This window comes from Bombina bombina, chromosome 5 (assembly GCF_027579735.1).
Source record: "Bombina bombina isolate aBomBom1 chromosome 5, aBomBom1.pri, whole genome shotgun sequence".
NCBI lineage: Eukaryota > Metazoa > Chordata > Amphibia > Anura > Bombinatoridae > Bombina > Bombina bombina.
In genome coordinates, this window is record NC_069503.1 from 79947968 (window position 1) to 79972494 (window position 24527).

General features: G+C 40.7%; 1 protein-coding gene across 1 annotated transcript in view; it reads left to right on the forward strand.

The window, feature by feature from the left end:
- The first annotated feature begins 1148 nt into the window (after positions 1-1148).
- LOC128659917 (gastrula zinc finger protein XlCGF8.2DB-like) overlaps positions 1149-24527 on the forward strand; it is a 64182-nt gene continuing 40803 nt past the window's right edge. Inside the window, exon 1 of the mRNA XM_053713505.1 lies at positions 1149-1339. The gene's annotated coding sequence lies outside the window, so the exon portion shown is untranslated. The remainder of the gene's footprint in view (positions 1340-24527) is intronic.

A 24527-nucleotide genomic window follows, 5' to 3' on the forward strand; every position in this document is an offset into this window, starting at 1 on the left:
TTCATGATTCAGATAGAGCATGTAATTTTAAACAATTTTCCAATTTACTTTTATCACCAATTTTGCTTTGTTCTCTTGGTATTCTTAGTTGAAAGCTTAACCACCTAGAGAGGATCATATGCTAATTTCTTAGAACTTGTATTTTAACAGTTTTTCACTACTAGAGGATATTAGTTCACATATTTCATATAGATAACACTGTGCTTGTGCACGTGAAGTAATCTGTGAGCTGGCAAGAAATTTCCCTGCACAATCAATGCGGCCACCGGGAGTATGGATATTCGTAGTAACCTTCGCCAGCTGGGGCTGTCGAGGCAGTTTCATAAATGCAGCAAAAGACTTTACAGTGATATCTGCTGTGTCAATCTTAAAATCAACTTTGGCTCCCATTACAGTAAAAGTAACCTTCCAATCTTCCTCTGAGCTTGGCCATTCCACAACAGACCCCACAAAAGACACTTCCTGACCCTCTTGGTCACTATCCACCTGCATCTCCTTAATGTATTCAGTTTTACACACCACTTCAAAATGGCCCATTCTGTTACATTTTCTGCATCTTTTATCTCTGGCCGGGCATATAGCACTCTGATCATGGGCACGGTTGCACCATGTGCATCTGGCATGCTGTGCCCATCCACTTCTAGGTCTATCCGTTATTTTAGATCTACCGCTCACACTGTGCCTTTCACTAGCAGTTTTCCTGAACTGTTGCACTTCATCCACAATACTCTCAGACCTCAGATCAGCACTTTGCTTTTTCACCAGTTCACTCTGGCGGGCCATCCTAATAGCCCCATCTAATGTTAAATCAGGCTCTAACTGCAGCTTCAGTGAGACTTCAGCATCTGCAATTCCAATAACTATTCTGTCTCTGATTTGCTCTTCTTTAGCAACACCAAACTCACAGAATTCAGCTAGTTCATACAGGCTGCGCACAAATTACTCCACAGATTCTCCCACACGCTGATTACGTTTGTGAAAACAAGCTCTCTCATGAATCGCATTTCTTTTGGGCACAAACTGGGCACTGAGTTTATCCATAACTATATCAAAGTTAAATTCTTCCCCTTCTTGGAAAATAAAAGCATTGAACACTGGCTCCACATCCTTCCCCATAGAGTATAAAAGAGAATTAACTTGTACTTCACCACTCTCCTTGTTCAGTTTAGAAGCGATCCTGATGCGCTGAAACCGCTGACGCCATGTGGGCCAAGCTGCAGGCTGAGAGAAGTCAAAAGGCTCAGGTGGGGTAAACTTTGACATCGTCATCGATCAGGAACAGAAGTGCAGGCCAGAACTTCTGACACCATGTCATGAGATGCAGGACACAGCAATGATGGTACAACTCTATTTTATTACAGAGCACAGAAACGTACATCTAGTCAGGTAGATTTCATTAACTAACTGGCGACTATCGGACCTAAGCCCCGCCCCCAAACTAGTGACATCACTTCCTGCTCTCATCACAATGGGTATCTGTAATTCATTGTATGGGGTCCACTCCTAGGGTTGGCAAGCACATTAGCTGGTAGTCTGCGGCTGCCACTGTTCGTTACCCTGGTATTAGCACTGCTCATTGTATAAAACTGAAGGCATGCTAGTATTATCATCAGGGTTTAGACATCATCACTACCAGAGGTAGGTTAGAGAGGTCACCATTACCCGTGGTCAGAGTGTATACAGCCTTCTTACTCTTGCTTAACCCACACACCATTAATTTTCCACAGGGAATCTAACAGGTATCTAACCATGTGAGGGCAAAACCAGCTGCTTCTGAGTATGGGCCCAACAGAATTAAAAAAAAAAAAAAATATATATATATATATATATATATATATATATATATATATTTTTTTTTTTTTTAATGCCTGGGGCAAATCGGGACAGATGGCTAGCAACCCGGGACAGGGGGACAGACCCCTAAAATCGTGACTGTCCCGTGAAAATTGGGACAGTTGGGGGTATGAATACGGTAGTAGTTGTGTTTTATTTTATTAGAATCAGTGGGGGCTTTTTGGTTACTGATGCTTTGAGGTTTCTTTAATGTCCCAGCAAACTAAAGGCATTCCTTAAAGAAACACTTTTCCGGATTTGGGCCACATTGGATCATGGTTCTTGGAGTTTCAGGGAGATTGCATTCCATTTGCTGGCATCAGGGAGCCGCTATTACAATCAGGGAGACTCCCTGAATTTCAGGGATGTCTGGTTAATACACACTGTGTAGCTCGCTGTGCTAGTGAAGGGTTAATACACTCTGTGTTAGTGAAGGGTTAATACACACTGTGCTGCTCTCTGTGCTAGTAAAGGGTTAATACACACTGTGCTACTCTCTGTGCTAGTGAAGGGTTAATACACACTGCAGCTCGCTGTGCTAGTGAAGGGTTAATACACACTGTGCTGCTCTCTGTGTTATTGAAGGGTTAATACACACTGTGCTGCTCTCTGTGTTAGTGAAGGGTTAATACACACTGTGCAGCTCTCTGTGCTAGTGAAGGGTTAATACACACTGTGCTGCTCTCTGTGCTAGTGAAGGGTTAATACACACTGTGTAACTCTCTGTGCTAGTGAAGGGTTAATACACACTGTGCAGCTCTCTGTGCTAGTGAAGGGTTAATACACACTATGCAGCTCTCTGTGCTAGTGAAGGGTTAATACACACTGTGCTGCTCTCTGTGCTAGTGAAAGGTTAATACACACTGTGCTGCTCTCTGTGTTAGTGAAGGGTTAATACACACTGTGCTGCTCTCTGTGTTAGTGAAGGGTTAATGCACACTGTGCTGCTCTCTGTGTTAGTGAAGGGTTAATACACACTGTGCAGCTCTTTGTGCTAGTGAAGGGTTAATACACACTGTGCAGCTCTGTGTTAGTGAAGGGTTAATACACACTGTGCTACTCTCTGTGTTAGTGAAGGGTTAATGCACACTGTGCTGCTCTCTGTGTTAGTGAAGGGTTAATGCACACTGTGCAGCTCTCTGTGTTAGTGAAGGGTTAATACACACTGTGCAGCTCTCTGTGCTAGTGAAGGGTTAATACACACTGTGCAGCTCTCTGTGCTAGTGAAGGGTTAATACACACTGTGCTACTCTGTGTTAGTGAAGGGTTAATACAAACTGCAGCTAGTGAAAGTGCTAATATATATGGTGTAGCTGTAATGCATACCCCCCAACTGTCCCGATTTTCGCGGGACAGTCCCGATTTTAGGGGTCTGTCCCTCTGTCCCGACTTGCTAGCCACCTGTCCCGATTTGCCCCAGGCATTTAAATTTTTTTTTTTTTTTTTTTTTTTAAATTCTATTGGGCCCATACTCAGAAGCAGCTGGCTTTGCTCTCACAGGGTTAGATACCTGTTATATTCCCTGTTGAAAAGGAATGGTGTGTGGGTTAAGCAAGAGTAAGAAGGCTGTATACACTCTGACCACGGGTAATGGTGACCTCTCTAACCTACCTCTGGTAGTGATGATGTCTAAACCCTGATGATAATACTAGCATGCCTTCAGTTTTATACAATGAGCAGTGCTAATACCAGGGTAACAAACAGTGGCAGCCGCAGACTGCCAGCTAATGTGCTTGCCTTCCCCAGGACCCCATACAATGAATTACAGATACCCATATATGATGCAGTGTTTGTGTCTATCTGTATCCATAACTGTGTGTGTGTATCTGTATGTATAAGTTTATGCTATGTAGTGTGTGTATGTCTGCATGTATAAATGTAAGCTATGCAGTGTGTATGTGTATCTGCATGTATAAGTGTGTATCTGCATGTGTAAGTGTATGCTTTGTAGTGTGTGTGTGTCTGCATGTATAAGTGTATGCTGCATGTATAAGTGTATGCTATGTAATGTGTGTGTGTCTGCCTGTATAAGTGTATGCTATGTAGTGTGTGTGTATATTCATGTGTATGCTATGTAGTGTGTGTATCTTCATGTGTAAGTGTATGCTATGTAGTGTGTGTGTATCTGCATGTATAAGTGTATGCTATGTAGTGTGTGTATCTGCATGTGTAAGTGTATGCTATGTAGTGTGTATCTGCATGTATAAGTGTATACTATGTAGTGTGTGTGTATCTGCATGTATAAGTGTATGCTATGTAGTGTTTGTGTGTATCTGCATGTATAAGTGTATACTATGTAGTGTGTGTATCTGCATGTATAAGTGTATGCTATGTAATGTGTGTGTGTGTGTATCTGCATGTATAAGTGTATGCTATGTAGTGTTTGTGTGTATCTGCATGTATAAGTGTATGCTATGTAGTGTGTGTGTGTATCTGCATGTATAAGTGTATGCTATGTAGTGTGTGTGTATCTGCATGTATAAGTGTATACTATGTAGTGTGCTACTGTGCATTTTTGCTGACTTTAAAGGCCAGAATTTAGAATATTAATGGGGAATGCAGAGAGCAGTTTTAAAGAATTTATTATTAAATGTCCAATTAAGATAAAAATATTTAGCAATGTCTGTGCAAAGGATAATTAAATACATAGCTCACATAGCCATACCAGTGGTTTGAGCTTGTGTTTGATTTGCTGCCTAAGTGTATTAAAATCTATGAATTTATTAAATTTTTTATTTATATTACTTTGATCACATGATTTTTTTGCGGGGGGGGGGGGTGTCCCTCTTTTGAATTTTGAAATGTTGGGAGGTATGGTAATGTAGTAGTGGATATGACAGACAGTGACAATGTGCGCTCAGCAGTTACTAATTTTTTTAAATCTGCAGCATTTATTTAAACAAGTTAAAAAGCATCCGATTTGTCTTTGAAATGGTTGCATTTTTTTCTTTTTGTCTGATTGGCTGCTGCTTAACATGTGTCTTCTCGGCATGTATTCTGGGAGCTGTAGTTCAGTATTGAACTGAGTTTTGTTCCCCTCCCATTTACTTCCTGTGCAGCACTTCCTGGGTGAGTGAGTCAGGCTGTGTGTATTGTGTGATAAAACGTTTTAATCACTTTCTAGTCTGCTTAAAAAGTTTATAATTGTTATAATTGTTGTTCTTTGTTCAACTCTTTTTTTAGTGAAGGGTTAATAGACACTGTGCTGCTATCTCTGCTAGTGAAGGGTTAATACACACTGTGCTGCTCTCTGTGCTAGTGAAGGGTTAATACAACACTGTGCTGCTCTCTGTGCTAGTGAAGGGTTAATACACACTGTGCTGCTCTCTGTGCTAGTGAAGGGTTAATACACACTGTGCTACTCTCTGTGCTAGTGAAGGGTTAATACACACTGTGCTGCTTTCTGTGCTAGTGAAGGGTTAATACACACTGTGCTGCTCTCTGCTAGTGAAGGGTTAATACACAATGTGCAGATCTCTGTGCTAGTGAAGGGTTAATACAACACTGTGCTGCTCTCTGTGCTAGTGAAGGGTTAATACACAATGTGCTGATCTCTGTGCTAGTGAAGGGTTAATACACAATGTGCAGATCTCTGTGCTAGTGAAGGGTTAATACACAATGTGCAGATCTCTGTGCTAGTGAAGGGTTAATACACACTGTGCTGCTCTCTGTGCTAGTTAAGGGTTAATACACACTGTGCTGCTCTCTGTGCTAGTTAAGGGTTAATACACACTGTGCTGCTCTCTGTGCTAGTGAAGGGTTAATACACAATGTGCAGATCTCTGTGCTAGTGAAGGGTTAATACACAATGTGCAGATCTCTGTGCTAGTGAAGGGTTAATACACACTGTGCTGCTCTCTGTGCTAGTTAAGGGTTAATACACACTGTGCTGCTCTCTGTGCTAGTTAACCCCTTAACGACTGAGGACGTGCAGGGTACGTCCTCAGAAAAAAGGCAGTTAATGCCTGAGAACGTACCCTGCACGTCCTCAGTGTGGAAAGCAGCTGGAAGCGATCCTGCTCGCTTCCAGATGCTTTCCGGTTATTGCAGTGATGCCTCGATATGGAGGCATCCTGCAATAACCCTGCATGGCCATCCGATGCAGAGAGAGCCACTCTGTGGCCCTCTCTGCACCGGACATCGGTGGCCGGTAACGTTGGTGGGTGGGAGCTGACTTGGGAGGCGGGTGGGCGGCCATCGATGGGCCGTATAAGGTGGAGGGGGGCGGGATCGGGGCCGGAGCTGACGGGGGCGCGCACGGGCGCGCGCGCGTGCACAGAGGGTGGCGGGCGGGCGCGTGCACGGGGCGGGAGCGGGTGGGAACCGCTATACTACAGAAAATTAGATTGTAACTGTGGGGGAAAAGGGACAAATTAAAAAACAAATAAACTTTAGTAAAAGGGATCTTGGAGGGGTGGGGGGTTGTTCTTGGGTGTGGGGGGAGCTACACTACAGAAAAAGGGATTTTTCTTAAAAAAAAAGCACATTTTTGTTCTAAACTGGGTACTGGCAGACAGCTGCCAGTACCCAAGATGGCGCCCATTAAGGCAGAGGGGGAGGGTTAGAGAGCTGTTTGGTGGGGGATCTGTGAGGTTGGGGGCTAAGGGGGGATCCTACACAGCAGCATATGTAAATATGCTAAAAAAAAAACTCAAAAAAGCCCAAATATACCTTTTATTTTAGTACTGGCAGAGTTTCTGCCAGTACTTAAGATGGCGGGGACAATTGTGGGGTGGGGGAGGGAAGAGAGCTATTTGGGAGGCATCAGGGGGTCTGATGTTTCAGGTGGGAGGCTGAGCTCTACACTAAAGCTAAAATTAACCCTGCAAGTTCCCTACAAGCTACATAATTAACCCCTTCACTGCTAGACATAATACACGCGTGATGCGCAGCAGCATTTAGCGGCCTTCTAATTACCAAAAAGCATCGCCAAAGCCATATATGTCTGCTATTTCTGAACAAAGGGGATCCCAGAGAAACATTTACAACCATTTGTGCCATAATTGCATAAGCTGTTTGTAAATGATTTCAGTGAGAAACCTAAAATTGTGAAAAAGTTAACGTTTTTTTTTTTATTTGATTGCATTTGGCGGTGAAATGGTGGCATGAAATATACCAAAATGGGCCTAGATCAATAGTTGGGGTTGTCTACTACACTAAAGCTAAAATTACCCCAAAATGCTCCCTACATGCTCCCTAATTAACCCCTTCATTGCTGGGCATAATACATGTGTGGTGCGCAGTGGCATTTAGCGGCCTTCTAATTACCAAAAGCAATGCTAAAGCCATATATGTCTGCTATTTCTGAACAAAGGGGATCCCAGAGAAGAATTTACAACCATTTATGCCATAATTGCACAAGCGGTTTGCAAATAATTTCAGTGAGAAACCAAAAGTTTGTAAAAAATTTGTAAAAAAGTGAACGATTTTTTGTATTTGATCGCATTTGGCGGTAAAATGGTGGCATGAAATATACCAAAATCGGCCTAGATCAATACTTTGGGATGTCTACTAAAAAAAAATATATACATGTCAGTGGATATTCAGAGATTCCTGAAAGATATTAGTGTTCTAATGTAACTAGCACTAATTTTGAAAAAAAAATGGTTTGGAAATAGCAAAGTGCTACTTGTATTTATGGCCCTATAAGTTACAAAAAAAGCAAAGAACATGTAAACATTTGGTATTTCTAAACTCAGGATAAAATTTTGAAACTATTTAGCATGGGTGTTTTTTGGTGGTTGTAGATATGTAACAGATTTTGGGGGTCAAAGTTAGAAAAAATGTGTTTTTTTCGATTTTTTTCCTCATATTTTATATATTTTTTTATAGTAAATGATAAGATATGATGAAAATAATGGTATCTTTAGAAAGTCCATTTAATGGCGAGAAAAACGGTATATAATATGTGTGGGTACAGTAAATGAGTAAGAGGAAAATTACAGCTAAACACAAACACCGCAGAAATGTAAAAATAGCCTTGGTCCCAAACGGACAGAAAATGGAAAAGTGCTGTGGTCATTAAGGGGTTAAGGGTTAATACACACTGTGCTGCTCTCTATGCTAGTGAAGGATTAATACACACTGTGCAGCTCCCTATGCCAGTGAAGGGTTAATACAGTGCAGCTCTCTGGGCTAGTGAAGGGGTTAATACACACTGCACAGCTCTCTGTGCTGGTAAAGGGGTTAATACAAAGTGCAGCTCTTCTCAGTGCTAGTGAAAGTACTATTATATGTTGTGTAGCTGTATGTATATAGTGTAGCTTTATGTATATAGTGTAGCTGTAATGTATATAGTGTAGCTGTAATGTATATAGTGTAGCTGTAATGTATATAGTGTAGCTGTATGTATATAGTGTAGCTTTATGTATATAGTGCAGCTTTATGTATATAGTGTAGCTTTATGTATATAGTGTAGCTTTATGTATATAGTGTAGCTGTATGTATATAGTGTAGCTGTAATGCACTAGTATAGGATAAGACAGTGACAATGTGCTCAGTTACAAATTTTTTGAATCTGCAGCATTTAACCCCTTAACGACCAAGGACGTATGCCATACGTCCTCAAAAAAAATACAGTTAATGACCGAGGACGTATGGCGTACGTCCTTGGTCTGGAAAGCAGCTGGAAGCGATCCTGATCGCTTCCAGCCGCTTTCCGGTTATTGCAGTGATGCCTCGATATCGAGGCATCTTGCAATAACCCCTCATGGCCATCTGATGCAGAGAGAGACACTCTGTGGCCCTCCCTGCACCGGACATCGATGGTCGGTATCGTTGGTGGGTGGGAGCTTACGTGGGAGGCAGGTGGGCGGCCATCGATAGGCCATATGATGTTGAGGGGGGCGGGATCGCCGGGGGTTACGCACGTACGTGCGCACGTGCACGGGAGGGCGGGGTAGATGCGGGTGGGAACGGCTACACTACAGAAAACAATTAAAAGTAAAAGTTGGGTAAAAGTATTTTTTTTTTTTTTAAATCTAAGTGATCTGGGAGGTGGAGGGGGGTTGTTTCTTTGGGGGGGAAGCTACACTACAGAAAAAAAAAAAAGCAAAAAAAAAAAGCATTTTTTTGCAGAAACTTGGTACTGCCAGACAGCTGCCAGTACCCAAGATGGCTCCCAGTAAGGCAGAGGGGGAGGGTTAGAAAGCTGTTTTGGGGGGGATCAGGGAGGTTGGGGGCTAAGGGGGGAATCCTACACATCAGCATATGTAAATATGCTAAAAAATATACATTTTATTTAAGATGGCGGGGACAATTGTGGGGTGGGAGAGGGAAGAGCACTGTTTGGGAGGGATCAGGGGTCTGATGTGTCAGGTGGGAGGTTGATCTCTATACTAAAGCTAAAATTAACCCTGCAAGCTCCCTACAAGCTACCTAATTAACCCGTTCACTGCTGAGCATAATACACGTGTGATGCGCAGCAGCATTTCGTGGCCTTCTAATTACCAAAAAGCAACGCCAAAGCCATATATGTCTGCTATTTCTGAACAAAGGGGATCCCAGAGAAGCATTTACAACCATTTGTGTCATAATTGCACAAGTTGTTTGCAAATAATTTCAGTGAGAAAACTAAAGTTTGTGAAAAAGTGAACGATTTTTTTTATTTGATCGCATTTGGCAGTGAAATGGTGGCATGAAATATACCAAAATGGGCCTATATCAATACTTTGGGTTGTCTACTACACTACACTAAAGCTAAACTTAACCCTACAAGCTCCCTAATTAACACCTTCACTGCTGGGCATAATACACATGTTGTGCGCAGTGGCATTTTGTGGCCTTCTAATTACCAAAACGCAATGCCAAAGCCATATATGTCTGCTATTTATGAACAAAGGGGATCCCAGAGAAGCTTTTACAACCATTTGTGCCATAATTGCACAAGTAGTTTGTAAATAATTTCAGTGAGAAACCTAAAATTGTGAAAAAGTGAACAATTTTTTTTTTTATTTGATCGCATGAAAGGGGATCCCAGAGAAGCATTTACAACCATTTGTGCCACAATTGCACAAGTTGTTTGCAAATAATTTCAGTGAGAAACCTAAAGTTTGTGAAAAAAATTGTGAAAAAGTGAACAATTTTTTTTTATTTGATCGCATTTGGCGGTGAAATGGTGGCCTGAAATATACCAAAATGGGCCTAGATCAATACTTTGGGATGTCTTCTAAAAAAAATATATACATGTCAAGGGATATTCAGGGATTCCTGAAAGATATCAGTGTCCCAATGTAACTAGCGCTAATTTTGAAAAAAAAGTGGTTTGGAAATAGCAAAGTGCTTCTTATATTTATTGCCCTATAACTTGCAAAAAAGCAAAGAACATGTGAACATTGGGTATTTCTAAACTCAGGACAAAATTTAGAAACTATTAAGCATGGGTGTTTTTTGGTGGTTGTAGATGTGTAACAGATTTTGGGGGTCAAAGTTAGAAAAAGTGTGTTTTTTTCAATTTCTTCCTCAAATTTTTGAGGTAAGTGCTAGTACTCCTAGTTGTAAATGGGATTATGTATGGCAGTATTGCAGGCACTGGGACTTGAGGAGAACTTAGGCTCATTTTGGTGGTTTTATTAACTTTTTTTTGCATTAAGATGTCTGCTAAGACGTTATTTTTGACACGCCCACGATGGGCAGGGCTTGTGTGAGGTAAAAGATTATCTATTGGGTATTTGTTATTCTCTCACTTCCTGTGTATGGAGGAGAGATATCTGCATCTTATCGTTTTTCAAATTTAACTTGTCAGCCTGTCATTACTGAATCAGCTCCAGTTTGGATTCTGTTTTTAAGAAATATATTTATCATTTTCCTGCAAGGTAGGCACCTCAGCAAAGCTTTTGCTGAGGTGTATAGGCTGTTTGAGGTGTTATTAAAACATTTTTTATATCTTGTTAAATAAAGCAGTTTTGTTTTTGTTAATAAAATAAAGCAGTTTCGTTTTAAAATTTAAAGAAAGAGTAATGTTTTTTTCTTTATTTAAATTGTTCATAATTTAATTATTTAATTATTTATATTTATTCTGTTAAGATGGACCAAGACTCTGTTACAGATGTCCTTTATGTTTGAATGCTAATATTAAACCACCAATTCCTTTTTGTTCCTCATGTGTTGAGAGAACATTAAGGGCTAGATTTATCAACCGTGAGGCGTACAGGGGCGCGTATATGCGCCCCTGTACGCCTCAGCTCGCCTGTGGCGGGGCGCAATTACCCGCAGGTAATTAACATTGCACACAAGCGCAATTTTGCGCTCGCGTGCAATCCCGCCCCCTGCCCGCGCACAGCCAATCACGTGCGGGCAGGAGCTGTCAATCTCCTCGGTCTGACTCGACCAAGGAGATTGAATTTCGCCAGAATAGATGTGGCGAAGATGTTAGGGAAGCAGCGGTCTGGTGACCGCTGCTTGATAAATCGCGGCGAGCAAGTTCTTGTGAGAACTTGCTGCCGCAGGGGCTTGATAAATCTAGCCCTGAATCTTAAGGATAGATTTTTTGAGCCTATATTGTCTAAGACAGATGCTGTCCAGGAGTCTTCTGACAATGTGCAAGATATGCCGCATTATTCTCTTTAGGTGTCCCAAATTTTAATACCCATTAATTCAGTGCCCTGCGCTTACTCTCAAGCTCCGGCTGGGGTCTCCTTGCAAAACATTGCTTCCCTCATGTCTTCTGCAGTTTCTGATGTGTTGTCTGCTTTTCCCATTCTACAGGGAAAGCGCAAGAGGAAGTCTAATGAATCAGTGCGAAAGGTTCCAGCTTCTGTTCTATCTCATGGAGTGCTGTTCTCTCTCTTTCGATTTTTATGCAAATTACTCTGAGTAATGGGGAAACCAGACGTGGACTCCATGCATAGTTGCCCATAGAGAGATACAACTGCACCTCACTGACGAGGCCCATAGGAGACCGAAATGATCATCTGGGGTTGTTGCTTCCCTTGTTCAGAGAAGAATTGCCTGGTATTTCGGCGCTGGACTGTCATTGGGCAGGGTCAGACTGATATGCTTCAGGATATTTTTTCTCTGTGAAGGGGCATAGTGTGCAAAAAGAATTGGCACCCTGAGGAATTCAATAAAATGCACATGCATGGAACTCCAGCTTCTGTTCTATCTCATGGAGTGCTGTTCTCTCTCTTTAGAGTCTTGGCAAACGGTCCCCAAGGTGGAAGGGGCAATTTCCACTTTAGCTAAGAGAACTACTATTCCCATAGAGGATAGCTGTTCTTTTAAGGACCCTATGGATAAGAAACTGGAGGGTTTTCTTAAGAAAGTTTATGTTCGGTGTGTATTGCTACCGTTTCTAGCGCAGTGGCATACTGGTTTGATGCGTTGTCTGATTGCTTTCAAACAGACACTCCACTTGAAGAGATCAAGGACAGGCTCAGGGCTCTTAAATTGGCAAATTCTTTCATTTCTGATGCTTCCCTTCAGGTTATCAAGTTGGGAGCAAAGATTTCTAGTTTTGCTATTCTGGCTCAAGGAGCTTTATGGCTGATATCCTGTTCTGCAGATGTGTCGTCTAAGTCTAAACTTTTGTCTATTCCTTACAAGGGTATAACCTTGTTTGGCCCAGCTGTGGCTGAGATTATTTCAGGAGGAAAGGGTCATTTCCTTCCTCAGGATAAGAAATCTAAGCTGAAGGGACATCAGAGTAATTTTCGTTCCTTTCGAAACTTCAAGGGTAACCCTTCCTCTCTCTCTACAAAACAGGATCAGTCCAAACCTTCCTGGAGACCCAACCAATCTTGGAATAGGGGAAAACAATCCAAGAAGCCTGCTAATGATTCAAAGTCAGCATGAAGGGTCTGCCCCCGATCCGGGACTGGATCTTGTGGGGGGCATACTTTCCTTTTTCGTTCAAGCTTGGGTTCAGGATCCTTGGATGATAGACATTGTGTCCCAGGGATACAAACTAGAATTCAAGACCTTTCCTCCCAGAGGCATATTTCTTCTCTCAAGATTATCTGTCGACCAGATAGAGAGGCATTTTTAAGTTGTGTTCGGAATCTATCCGAAATGGGACTGATAGTTCCTGTTCCAGTACAGGAGCAGGGTCTGGGATTTTACTCCAATCTGTTTGTGGTTCCCAAGAAAGAGGGAACCTTCAGACCAATCTTGGATCTCAAGAGTCTAAACAAATTCCTCAGAGTACCGTCCTTCAAAATGGAAACTATTCGTTCCATTCTTCCCTTAGTTCAAGAGGGTCAATTTATGACATCAGTAGATTTAAAGGATGCATACCTTCATGTTCCCTTCCACAGGGATCATCACAAGTTTCTGAGATTTGCTTTTCTCCACAAACACTTTCAGTTTGTGGCTCTTCCTTTTGGACTAGCTACAGCTCCCAGATGAGATCTCTGTTGGCAGTGCTCCGGTTACAGGGTATTGCAGTGGAGCCTTATCTGGACGACATTCTGGTTCAGGCCCAGTCTTTTCATCTAGCAAGCTCCCATACGGAGATGCTTGTATCCTTCCTGTGCTCTCATGGTTGGAAGATGAATCTGGAAAAGAGTTCCTTAATTCCATCTATAAGGGTTGTTTTTTTGGGAACTATAATAGTCTCCGTTTTGCTGAAAATATTTCTGACAGAGGTCACAAAATCCAAGATTTTAGAATCTTGTCTGTCTCTTCAGTCCTCTCCTCAGCCATCAGTAGCTCAATGTATGGAGGTAATCGGTAGCCGCCATGGATATTATTCCTTTTGCTCGTTTCCATCTCAGACCTGTAGTGGATCTCTTCCTGCTTTTAAGATTATGCTAATATGGGCTTCAATAAATCGATGGTTGGTTTGAGTAGTTCCTGAAAGCATGCTGTTGTATAGATTAGTCATTGTTCCAGAGATCTTGTCTTTCATTATTTTGTAGAACTCGGCTGGCATTCCATCACGACCAGGGGTTTTACTAAGAGGGGTATTTTGTATGACTTTAATTACTTCTTCCAATGCAATAGGAGCATTCAGCATCTGTATTTGATCATCTGAAAGTTTTGGCAGTTTTACATTTTCCAGGAATCTATTTATCTGATCCCTATCTGGGTCATAATGACTATACAAGGTGGTATAATCGGTGATTACTTTTTGAATGTCCTCAGGTTTTGAAACTATATTTCCTTTATTGTTGATTACTGGTATGATATTCAGAGGCCTAACCAATTTGGTCTATTAGTCTTGTTACAAAACCTATAGAATCTCACTTGAGACTTCTTGGTGACTTTTAATGTTTTTTGTAGTAAAAGATTATCTCTAGCAGTTTTAATTTGCTTGTATTGTTCCCTATTTTTCTCAGTTGGGGACCTAAGATATTTATTTTGTGCATTCATTAGCTGTTTAAACAATAGCTCTTCTTGTGCTACAGACTTTTTCTGGACTCCAGCAGCATAGTTGGTGATAACCCCTCTCAAAACTGCTTTAACTGTTTCCCAAAATAGCAGGGGGTTCTGAAGGTGTTGTGTATTAAGGGAACAGTAAGCATGCCACTCACCAATGAGATGGTGCAGGAGATTGGGATCTTTATACAAATATGTTGGGAAGAACCATCTATTTTCTTTCGGAGGGTCTTTTTTAATTGTAAGGGTTAATGTTACCGGGGCATGATCAGATAAGGTAACTACGTCATTTTTTATATTTGCAATATTCTCACTTCTCTCTGGGCTGGCGAGATTATAAAAGAATGCTCGCCAGTCCTTCTATTTCCCTGGTGAAATGATCTAAAGACACTTTTACCCTGAAAACAGTGTGTCTCGCTAAGGGGCGTATACTGTATTTTCATATGAAATGTTCACAACAAAATTTGTATTTTAAACATCCTACAAATCAAATATTTGAACCATTCACACAAAAATTGTAACAAAATTCTTCACCAAAAATAGTATGTTAACAAAAAAGTAAAAATTTGTATGTAATTTACACAGGAATAAATCAAATAACATGCACAGCGTAAATCGTAATTGTTGGACAAAGGGTGTGCAAAAATCACACAGAAATTTGAAATTATAAATACAAAATGCAAAGCGTAATTGTTTTTTCATAAAATGGGCTGAACATGGGCGTTCCATGGGCGTATATAAACATTTCTCTCTAATCCCAGTGTAATTCTATAAAGATTTTTTCACTGCAGATCTCAGTTTTTTCTTGCCAACTAAAAGGTGGCACGATTTTCTCAAAACAATACGAGCACTTATAACCCCAAAAGAAAAACAAATGCATACTAAAATATAGGCAAATGTACGCAGAAAGCAGCATAATGCAAGTTATATTAGCTGCAGGATTTTAATTTTAAAGTGCTCCCCCTGCTCCCTGCTAACTTCGCACTAAGGAGCGAAGTTTCCCTAACCAGCGAGCTTCATTACTTTTAATAGGAGCCATCTCACCACTCACAGGGACTGCTCCTTTTTTTACGATCATTGCACCGGGGCAGTCCTGTGAGAAAAAGTAGGTTTGAGCTGGCAAAGATTATATCATCGAGCCCTAAGTGTTTTAGAGATTAAGAAATAATCAATGCGGAAAGGGTGTGTTTTGAGAAGGCAATGCATGTATAGTCCCTAGCTTCTGGATTGCGTGATCTCCAAATATCAATCAGTCCAAGTCGTTTCTGAAATTTAGTCAGTCTCTTAGTGTCTCTTTTAGGATATGCTCCAGGCTGAGGTGTGAGATGGGTAAGTGTAGGATTTTTGTATCTGTCCAGTGGAACGTGTGATGCAAAATATAGTCACCTCCTATTATCATTGGAAGATGAGCAGATTTCAGCATGACTCTATGCATCTTGGACCAAAAGGCATCTTTACTGTGAAGTGGACCATACACTCCCACCAATGCTATCTGAACCTCTCCTAATTCCAGGTGTATTTTAATGAAGCGGCCTTCTGTATCTAGCTCTTTATGCAGTATTTTCTATGGCAAGCCTTTACTGAACAATAACGCTACTCCTCTAGCTCTGCCTCCTAGATATGTAGAACTAACCACTTCCTGAACCCAACCCTGTTTCAATTTTAGGTGTTCCTCTATGTTGAGGTGCGTCTCAGTTAGTACAACAATATCTATTTTCTTGTTTTTTAGGGTTCTCAAAATGCTTTTCCTTCTTATGGGGGATGTAACTCTGCCAACATTCCAAGTAACTATGTTTATTCTATTAGCCGCAATTATGGCCACTCAGGGGTATAGAGTATATACAAAGCATTATATAAGTGTGTACAGTGTTATTACGGTGTATCAAGTAGTATACTTGCTGCTTAAATTGGGTGTGTTGCAACAATAACAAAGCAGTTTCATTCCTTCGGTGCCTCTTCCTGTTGATAGGTGCTTTTGTATAGGAGTGATGGAGTGGTAGGAACGTCCTGGTATCACAACTGTGGATATTCAATTAACATAGCATTAAAGAGACACTGAACCCAAATTTTTTTATTTTGTGATTCAGATAGAGCATGCAAATTTAAAGAACTTTCTAATTTACTCCTATTATCATTTTTTTCTTCATTCTCTTGCTTTCTTTATTTGAAAAAGGTATCTAAGCAATTTTTTGGTTCAGAGCCATGGAAAGCACTTGTTTATTGGTGGGTGAATTTATCCACCAATCAGCAAGAACAACACAGTGTGTTCACCAAAAATGAGCCGGCATCTAATCTTACATTCTTGCATTTCAAATACCAAGAGAATGAAGAGAATTTGATAATAGGATTAAATTAGAAAGTTGCTTTAAATTGCATGCTCTATCTGAATCACAAAAGAAAAAATGTGGGCTCAGTGTCCCTTTAAGATCAACATATAATACAAGAAACATACAGAACATATTAAACATGTGAACTGCGGGGATTTGACCTCTTCCACTTGACAATTTTTCTCCTTCTAAACAATCCCCACCCCTCCCTGAGAGTAAACATAAAGGATACATTAACAGCCTTATTTCTGTAAGTCTGATTCATGTATTTTCTATTTCAGCTGTCTGATTCTCCAACTGGCAATTTTCTCTACGTGTGTTGTCTTCAGATTGTAGAAAGAGTTGGAGCTGTTTAGGTGTATTGAATAACTTCGGTCCACTAGATGTCTGTAGTCGTAGCTTGGAAGAAAACAGTAGTGCCACTGTTCTTCCCTTTTCTATCAGCTGTTTGCAGTAGGGTGAGAACTTACGTTCTTTGGTTACTTCTGAGGAGTAATCTTGAAATATTAGTACCTTCTTTCCCTCAAATGTAGGAGGTCCGGACTTGCAATAAGCCCTGAGTAGTTCAAACTTGTCCTTGAAATTTAGGTATTTTTTATTTTATTTTATTTTTTTAACATAATTTTTTATTGAGGTTTTTAGCTTGAACAGTAAACATCAAACATCATATGTCCACATACAATAGGAACAATTGTAGAGAGATCTTACAGTCCGACCAGTTTGATGATTATACATGCACATTTTAGCTGATGACCAGTATACCTGGAACCCCGCAAGGGAAACAGTGTAATTAGAGTAATGTAGCGAATAGAGTGTTAAGTAAATAATCTCCTATGATAAGAGCCCAGGTAATACTCTTGTAAAGAATCCTTATATATAAAACTTTAACCCCCATAAAAAGTCGGCTGATAATCAAATATTTTTAACATTCGGTTTATAAAAAGACATAATACTATGAAACCTCCTTTTAAATGAGCTTGCATAATCTCCTACACGACCTCGAGTCATTTGTGTTCCCAAGAATATAAAAGAAAAAGTATAGTATGAGGGAGGGTCTTAATTGATATATATGATCACTCTAATAATGATCCTATAGTAGCTGTTAGGGTTAATAACATAATGAAACTGAAACTTGTATTCAAGAAATATTTGAAGGGGACTCCCTACAATCTCCTATCAGATAAGGGGACAGAATAACTTCTGTACTCCAATACAGATAGGTAAATGTACCATGTACGTAAGATCCATAGAGTATGTAGTAAGTTATGTACTTGTTGGAAATAATGAATATATTACCTAAATAAGGTCAGTTGTTAAACGAGGAGTAAGGGAGTATAATATGTATATGTAGAAGATAGTAGGGAACTAGAGTTTCAAAAGGCTTATAGTAGTGGTTACTGGGGATAGATAATAAGATTGTGAGTACCATTGGTAGAGCTGTCTCTCAGGATGGAACTATCTGGGAGTGGAATAGAGCCATGTTGGAGGTGAGATGGTAAAATATAAATAAAGAGATAGAAAAACAGAGCCGCTCATGTAAGAAAGATTAAAGGCAACCTGGAACTATGTGATAGTTAAATGTTGACAGAGGAGTTTAGCGAGTTGTGGTAGAGGAAGGGCTTTGTTTATGTATATACATTATCTGAGAGGGGATGTGGTATAGGATAGAAGGGTAGCGAATTATAACTTAATGGAGGAAAGTATTGTGGGTTCATGTAATCTGGCGACTTTAAGTTAGCTGTCAGTTTGCCTGTCTCCATAAAGATACATTTGGGTATAGATAGGCACCGTTAAGAGCTCTAGTGTCCGCTCTTCTAGAGGTCTGTGTAGTGCAATGAGGGAATTCTAGAGAGTGTTTGATAAGAGATGGGCTGCCGTTTATAGTTGTGATGGAGTGCATAGTGACAGGGGCAGTGATAATCCCTCTCACAGGCTACTAGGTTGTGTGGTGGAAGAATGTGGGGGGTTGGGCTTCCCGGTTGGTCTTGCTGGATACACTATTTAGACCCACATGGCTTAATTGAGCAGGAGTATGCCTCATGCAAATACAGTTTTATTCTAACTTATAAGCTTGTGAGGATCCGTTGGCCCTAAATACACTATTAATCTGACTAAATTTCCTGCAAATCTCAGAGCTAATGATAATCAGATAAAGACCATACGTAGCTCTATGTATGGGCAACTTCACTAGAGGGATGTGAGAGTAGTATTTCATATGTAGATTCATACAGATTAAGTTGGTTCCCCTAGTAGATAAAGAATCAATCAAGGAAATATTGTTAAAACAGTAGGTATAATATAGCCTAAGGCCAGTTACTTAGATACAGCTCATAAAACAGTTTTATAGACAATAAACGTTAAAGTGTCGTTAACCACTAATATATTGCTAACTATCAATTACTTGGGAGTAATTTAAAACATGAAAATGTAAACAAACGTATGCTGTAGCTTAGTCTCTTATATAGCATGGGGGAAGTCCACTAGATGGCATGGATAACCTTTATAACCCACTCCTGACCTACATACCACTTGTATGTACCGGTATATATTTGGGTCCCTGAATGCAGGAGGATCGGAGCCCAACTGCGACAAATCTTGTAGGTCCCCTGATTCAATAAGAGGCCTGAACTTCCGAACTCTACCCTCTGATGCCACATGTCTCTTATGAGGGGTGTAGAGAATTCCCTGTACTCGTCCGTAAGAGCCGGCCGCATCTCGCTGGGACGTGTCAAAGGATGGGTGAGCAGGCTTCAGATCAGCTTGGGGATCCTGGTTAGGCAGGAGAGGATGTTGTAGAGGTTGCCATCCAACAAAACGGATTAGGGCTTTTCTGTAGCTTTAGTGCAGCTTGGTGAGCCATCAACAAACAGTGGTAAGATTGCATCATCCTTCTCATTAGTTGTGGCACTGACAGCGGCCTTTCCAAGCATCTGGGAGATGAACAGGTCTGCAATCGGCTCCAGAGTTTCAGTATTGTGCGATGTGGGTAGGCAGACGCCATCTTGTAGGAGCGTGTGTTCAAAAGCGGTCAGGGGGTCATAGAGCCTTTTGTCAGCTTTGCAACTTAGTTCCTCCAGTAAGGCAGCCACACATGTGTAGAACTCCTCCATCATGTGTCTCTAGTGTCAAGGCTGTCACCCGGCAAGATATCAGGCCGGGGGGGGCTGATGATATAATGAGCTGGGCCGTTGAAGTCAGTTCCGTTTCGTGAATGTCTTCTAGAGTTAGGTTTACAGCTTTATTTGTAGCATTTTACGTAGAATCTATTCCCCAACTGATGCTTGAAAATCTTTTTGAGTATAGTGTGGATATTCAGTGGGTTATGAAGATCACTGTAAGAGCCTCTGCAATTAGTGTCCGACCATGGCTGCGGTGTAGACACGCCCTGAAATTTAGGTATTTAATGAGAACATGTCTAGGTGATCCATTGTTGGTCTGTTCAGATCTCAGCTGTCACACTCTGTGTGCCCTCTCTGCGATGCAGGGGATATTTGCTTCTGTCACTTTGAGCAATTGTGGCAGCACAGTGTCTGCAAAGTATAACAACGATGAGCTTTGTACAGATTCTGGGAGACCCACAATGCGTAGGTTATTCCTACGGGACCTATATTAAAGGTCGTCCAGGTGTGCTTTCAGCACCTTGTTTTGCTGTTGTAATTGGGTGAGAGTGGTAGAGACTTCCCGATGGCAGTCCTTGTGTTCAGAAACACAGTGTCCCACATGAGTGAGCCTTCTTGAGAATTGTTTAAACTCTGTTGACAAAGATTCCACCATCATTTGCAGCTGCTCTATCTTAGGGAGAAACCGAGCAGAAATTTGGGATACTATTGGGTGAGTATCTTGCGTTACTATCATCTCTTCTACAGTGCTCGGAGTAACCGGTGCAGGGTGGGTAACTATTTGTTGTCTCACTCTTCTAACCAAATTTTTATTTTTGGACACCATTATGTCAGTAGTCTTGTGGAAACTATTATAGTATTTCTGCATACGCCACTGGTAAGACTTTTTGTGAGGTCACTACAAAGTTGGTGTACAGTCTGTCTGATTGTAGCCAAGCAGGTTGCAATAAATCAGGATAGCAAGAATCAGCCTTATTTTCTTTTTCAGGCAGTAGCTGACTTAGTGCTTTAGAGTTTCTGTTGGTAACACAGAGCAAACTGTTGCAATGATGAGGGAGGGGTGTTTATCCATACTTTAGATCATAGCTGTTCTATGGGGAATTGTGGCAGATGTACAATGCACAGCTCATAGTATGGGACATGAATTCAAGGTATAGGGGCCTATTTATGATGCTGCGAGCGGACATGATCTGATATTGCGGATCATGTCCGCTGCACATAGATAATTGCAGACAGCATGCACGCTTGGCATTTATCATTGCACCAGCAGTTCTTGTGAACTACTGGTGCAATACTGCCCCTTGCAAATTTGCAGCCAATCGACCGCTAGCAGGGAGTGTCAATCAACCTGATTGTATTCGATTTCTGTCCACTGCCTCAGAGCAGGCGGACAGGTTATGGGGCAGCAGTCTTTAGACCGCTGCTTCATAACTTGTGTTTCTGGCGAGCCTGAATGCTCGCCAGAAACACGGGGCATCAATCTCCATTTAGAACTTGATAATTCGGCCCCATAGTCTCTCCATTTATTGTATTGACTTAATAAAAGTAAAAGTTTTTTTCCCCTGATAAACTCTTCCTTTTTATCACCCTTTGGTAGCAGCAGATGGTCAATTATAACAATCCTAGGCAGCAAGTACAAAAATCAATATCTGGGAATGCAAACCCCCACAGCTCACTGTTTTTTAGCCAACAATCGTTAAAGTTAGCTGTGTCCCCTGCATATGGTATGCACCCTTATAGGAAAATGCCTCTAAGGATATCGTTATATGTTATGTAGTGATAAAGTCAATTTTTAAACGGCACTGTGACGAGACCAATCTCGCCACTGTGCATTGGAGGAGCCTGGTTGCCCGCCTGCTGCCTTTAGACTATAGCCCCATGTTGAAACGCTTGATTTTCCCCTGCAGGGAAACAAAGGCCGGGTCGTTCGGTGCTTGCCCTATTTGAACAGTAATACCCCAGATAGCTATACCATGGAGCCCATTCATATAACGAAAGACTATGTGAAAGACTTTGGCTCCATGGCATTTGAACTGTATGTGTGTGACCTGAGTGCCATTCAGTAATAATGTGTGCTCAGATCTAGGCTATCTGGGGATATGTTGAATGTACCTGTTTTATGCAATAGCAGCACCGTTATATATTTTTATGTATATTATTGTCTTTTGCTACCATGTGTTCAATGGAGTTTTGCCTCTGTCCTTGGAGATAATTGGATTACTTCCCAATTATCTCCAGGATAGAAGACTCTGTGGAACTGGTTTTGGGCAGAAAATCCATGCTTCATTTGGTCACAAAGGAAACTGTATTTATCTGCCTGTGATAATTACATTAACCCATTGTGTAAGGTAATTGTATCGCAGGCAGAGGGGAGGATTTTGTAACCCATTGTGTAAGGTAATTGTATCAGAGGCAGAGGGGAGGATTTTGTAACCCATTGTGTAAGGTAATTGTATCACAGGCAGAGGGGAGGATTTTGTGTGGGAGTGTCTGAGAGTATTGTATGTGTTTATTGGTTGTTTTACAAAACCCTGTGGGTGGTACTCATGTGTAAGAATGTGTATATAAGAACAATAAACCCACAGCTCTGGCTGTTCACTGCTTGCCCCTCAACACGGAGCTTTGTGTCATTCTTGGGGGGATTTACTTATGCTGTTAGAGGCTGGTTGCTAGGAGTGTAACCCCTTGTGTGCAAAACAGTCCGTTGCAAGAGTCCATGAGCTAGTGACATATGGGATATACAATCCTACCAGGAGGGGCCAAGTTTCCCAAACCTCAAAATGCCTATAAAATACACCCCTCACCCCACCCACAATTCAGTTTTATAAACTTTGCCTCCTATGGAGGTGGTGAAGTAAGTTTGTGCTAAGATTTCTACGTTGATATGCGCTTCTCAGCATTGTTGAAGCCCGATTCCTCTCAGCGAATGTCAGAGGGACGTGAAGGGAGTATCACTTATTGAATACGATGATTTCCCTAACGGGGGTCTATTTCATGGGTTCTCTGTAATCGGTCGTAGAGATTCATCTCCTACCTCCCTTTTCAGATCGACGATATACTCTCAATTTACCATTACCTCTACTAATAACTGTTTTAGTACTGGTTTGGCTATCGGCTATATGTGGATGGGTGTCTTTTGGTAAGTATGTTTTTATTACTTAAGACACTCTCAGCTATGGTATGGCACTTTATGCAATTATATAAAGTTCTAAATATATGTATTGTACTTATATTTGCCATGAGTCAGGTTCATGTATTTCCTTCTGCAGACTGTCAGTTTCATATTTGGGAATGTAAACACTTAAAGAATTTTATTTCTTACCTGGGGTTTAGTCTTTTTTCAATTTGACTACTTTTTTGCAATTGCGGGTGTTAGGCCCGCGGGTGTGTCAAATGCTAGACTTTATTGCGTCAAATTTTTTTGGCGCGAAAAGATACGTTTATGACGCAACTTCATTTCCGGTGCGGCGGCGTCATTAGTGACTCAAGTGTGTCATTTCCAGTCATTTTTGGCGCCAAAAAAGTTTACGTTACGTTGTGCGTCATACTTGGCGCCATTTTTTTTTAATTATTTCAATACCCCATTGATGTTTGCCTCCTCCTTTCTTCTCTATCAAGAGGCCTATGCTTTTGAATTTTTCCCCATTCCTGAAACTGTCATTTAAGGAAATAGATAATTTTGCTTTATATGTTGTTTTTTCTCTTGCATTGAGCAAGATGTCCCAATCTGATCCTGTCTCTGAAGTTTCTGCTGGAACATTGCTGCCTGACATCGGTTCTACCAAAGCTAAGTGCATTTGTTGTAAAATTGTAGAAATTATTCCACCGAATGTCATTTGTAATAGTTGTCATGATAAACTTTTACATGCAGATAGTGTATCCATCAGTAATAGTACATTACCAGTTGCAGTTCCTTCAACTTCTAATGTGCATGATATACCTGTAAATTTTAAAGAATTTGTTTCTGATTCTATTATGAAGGCTTTGTCTGCATTTCCACCTTCTAATAAACGTAAAAGGTCTTTTAAAACTTCTCATTTAGCTGATGAAATTTCAAATGACCAACAACATAATAATTCATCCTCTTCTGATGAGCATCTATCTGAAACAGAAGATACTTCCTCAGATATTGACACAAATCTACTTATTTATTTAAAATAGAGTATATGCGTTCTTTATTAAAAGAAGTGTTAATTACTTTGGATATTGAGGTAACCAGTCCTATTGACGTTCAGTCTAATAAACATTTAAATGCTGTTTTTAAACCTCCTGTGGTTTCCCCAGGTGTTTTTCCCATTCCTGAGGCTATTTCTGATATGATTTCTAGGGAATGGAATAAGCCAGGTACTTCCTTTATTCCTTCTTCAAGGTTTAAGAGATTGTATCCTTTACCAGCAAAATCTATAGAGTTTTGGGAAAAGATCCCCAAAGTTGATGGGGCTATTTCTACTCTTGCTAAACGTACCACTATTCCTATGGAAGATAGCATTTCCTTTAAGGATCCTTTAGATAGGAAGCTTGAATCTTATCTAAGGAAGGCCTATTTATATTCAGGTCATCTTCTCAGACCTGCTATTTCTTTGGGTGATGTTGCGGCTGCATCAACTTTCTGGTTGGAAAATTTAGCGCAACATGAATTGGATTTTGACATATCTAGCATTGTTCGCTTACTGCAACATGCTAATCATTTTATTTGTGATGCCATTTTTGATATTATCAAAATTGATGTTAGATCCATGTCTTTAGCTGTATTAGCTAGAAGAGCTTTGTGGCTTAAATCTTGGAATGCTGATATGACATCTAAATCTAGATTACCATCTCTTTCTTTCCAAGGTAATAATTTATTTGGTTCCCAGTTGGATTCTATTATTTCAACTATCACTGGAGGAAAAGGAGTTTTTTTGCCTCAGAATAAAAAACCTAAGGGTAAATC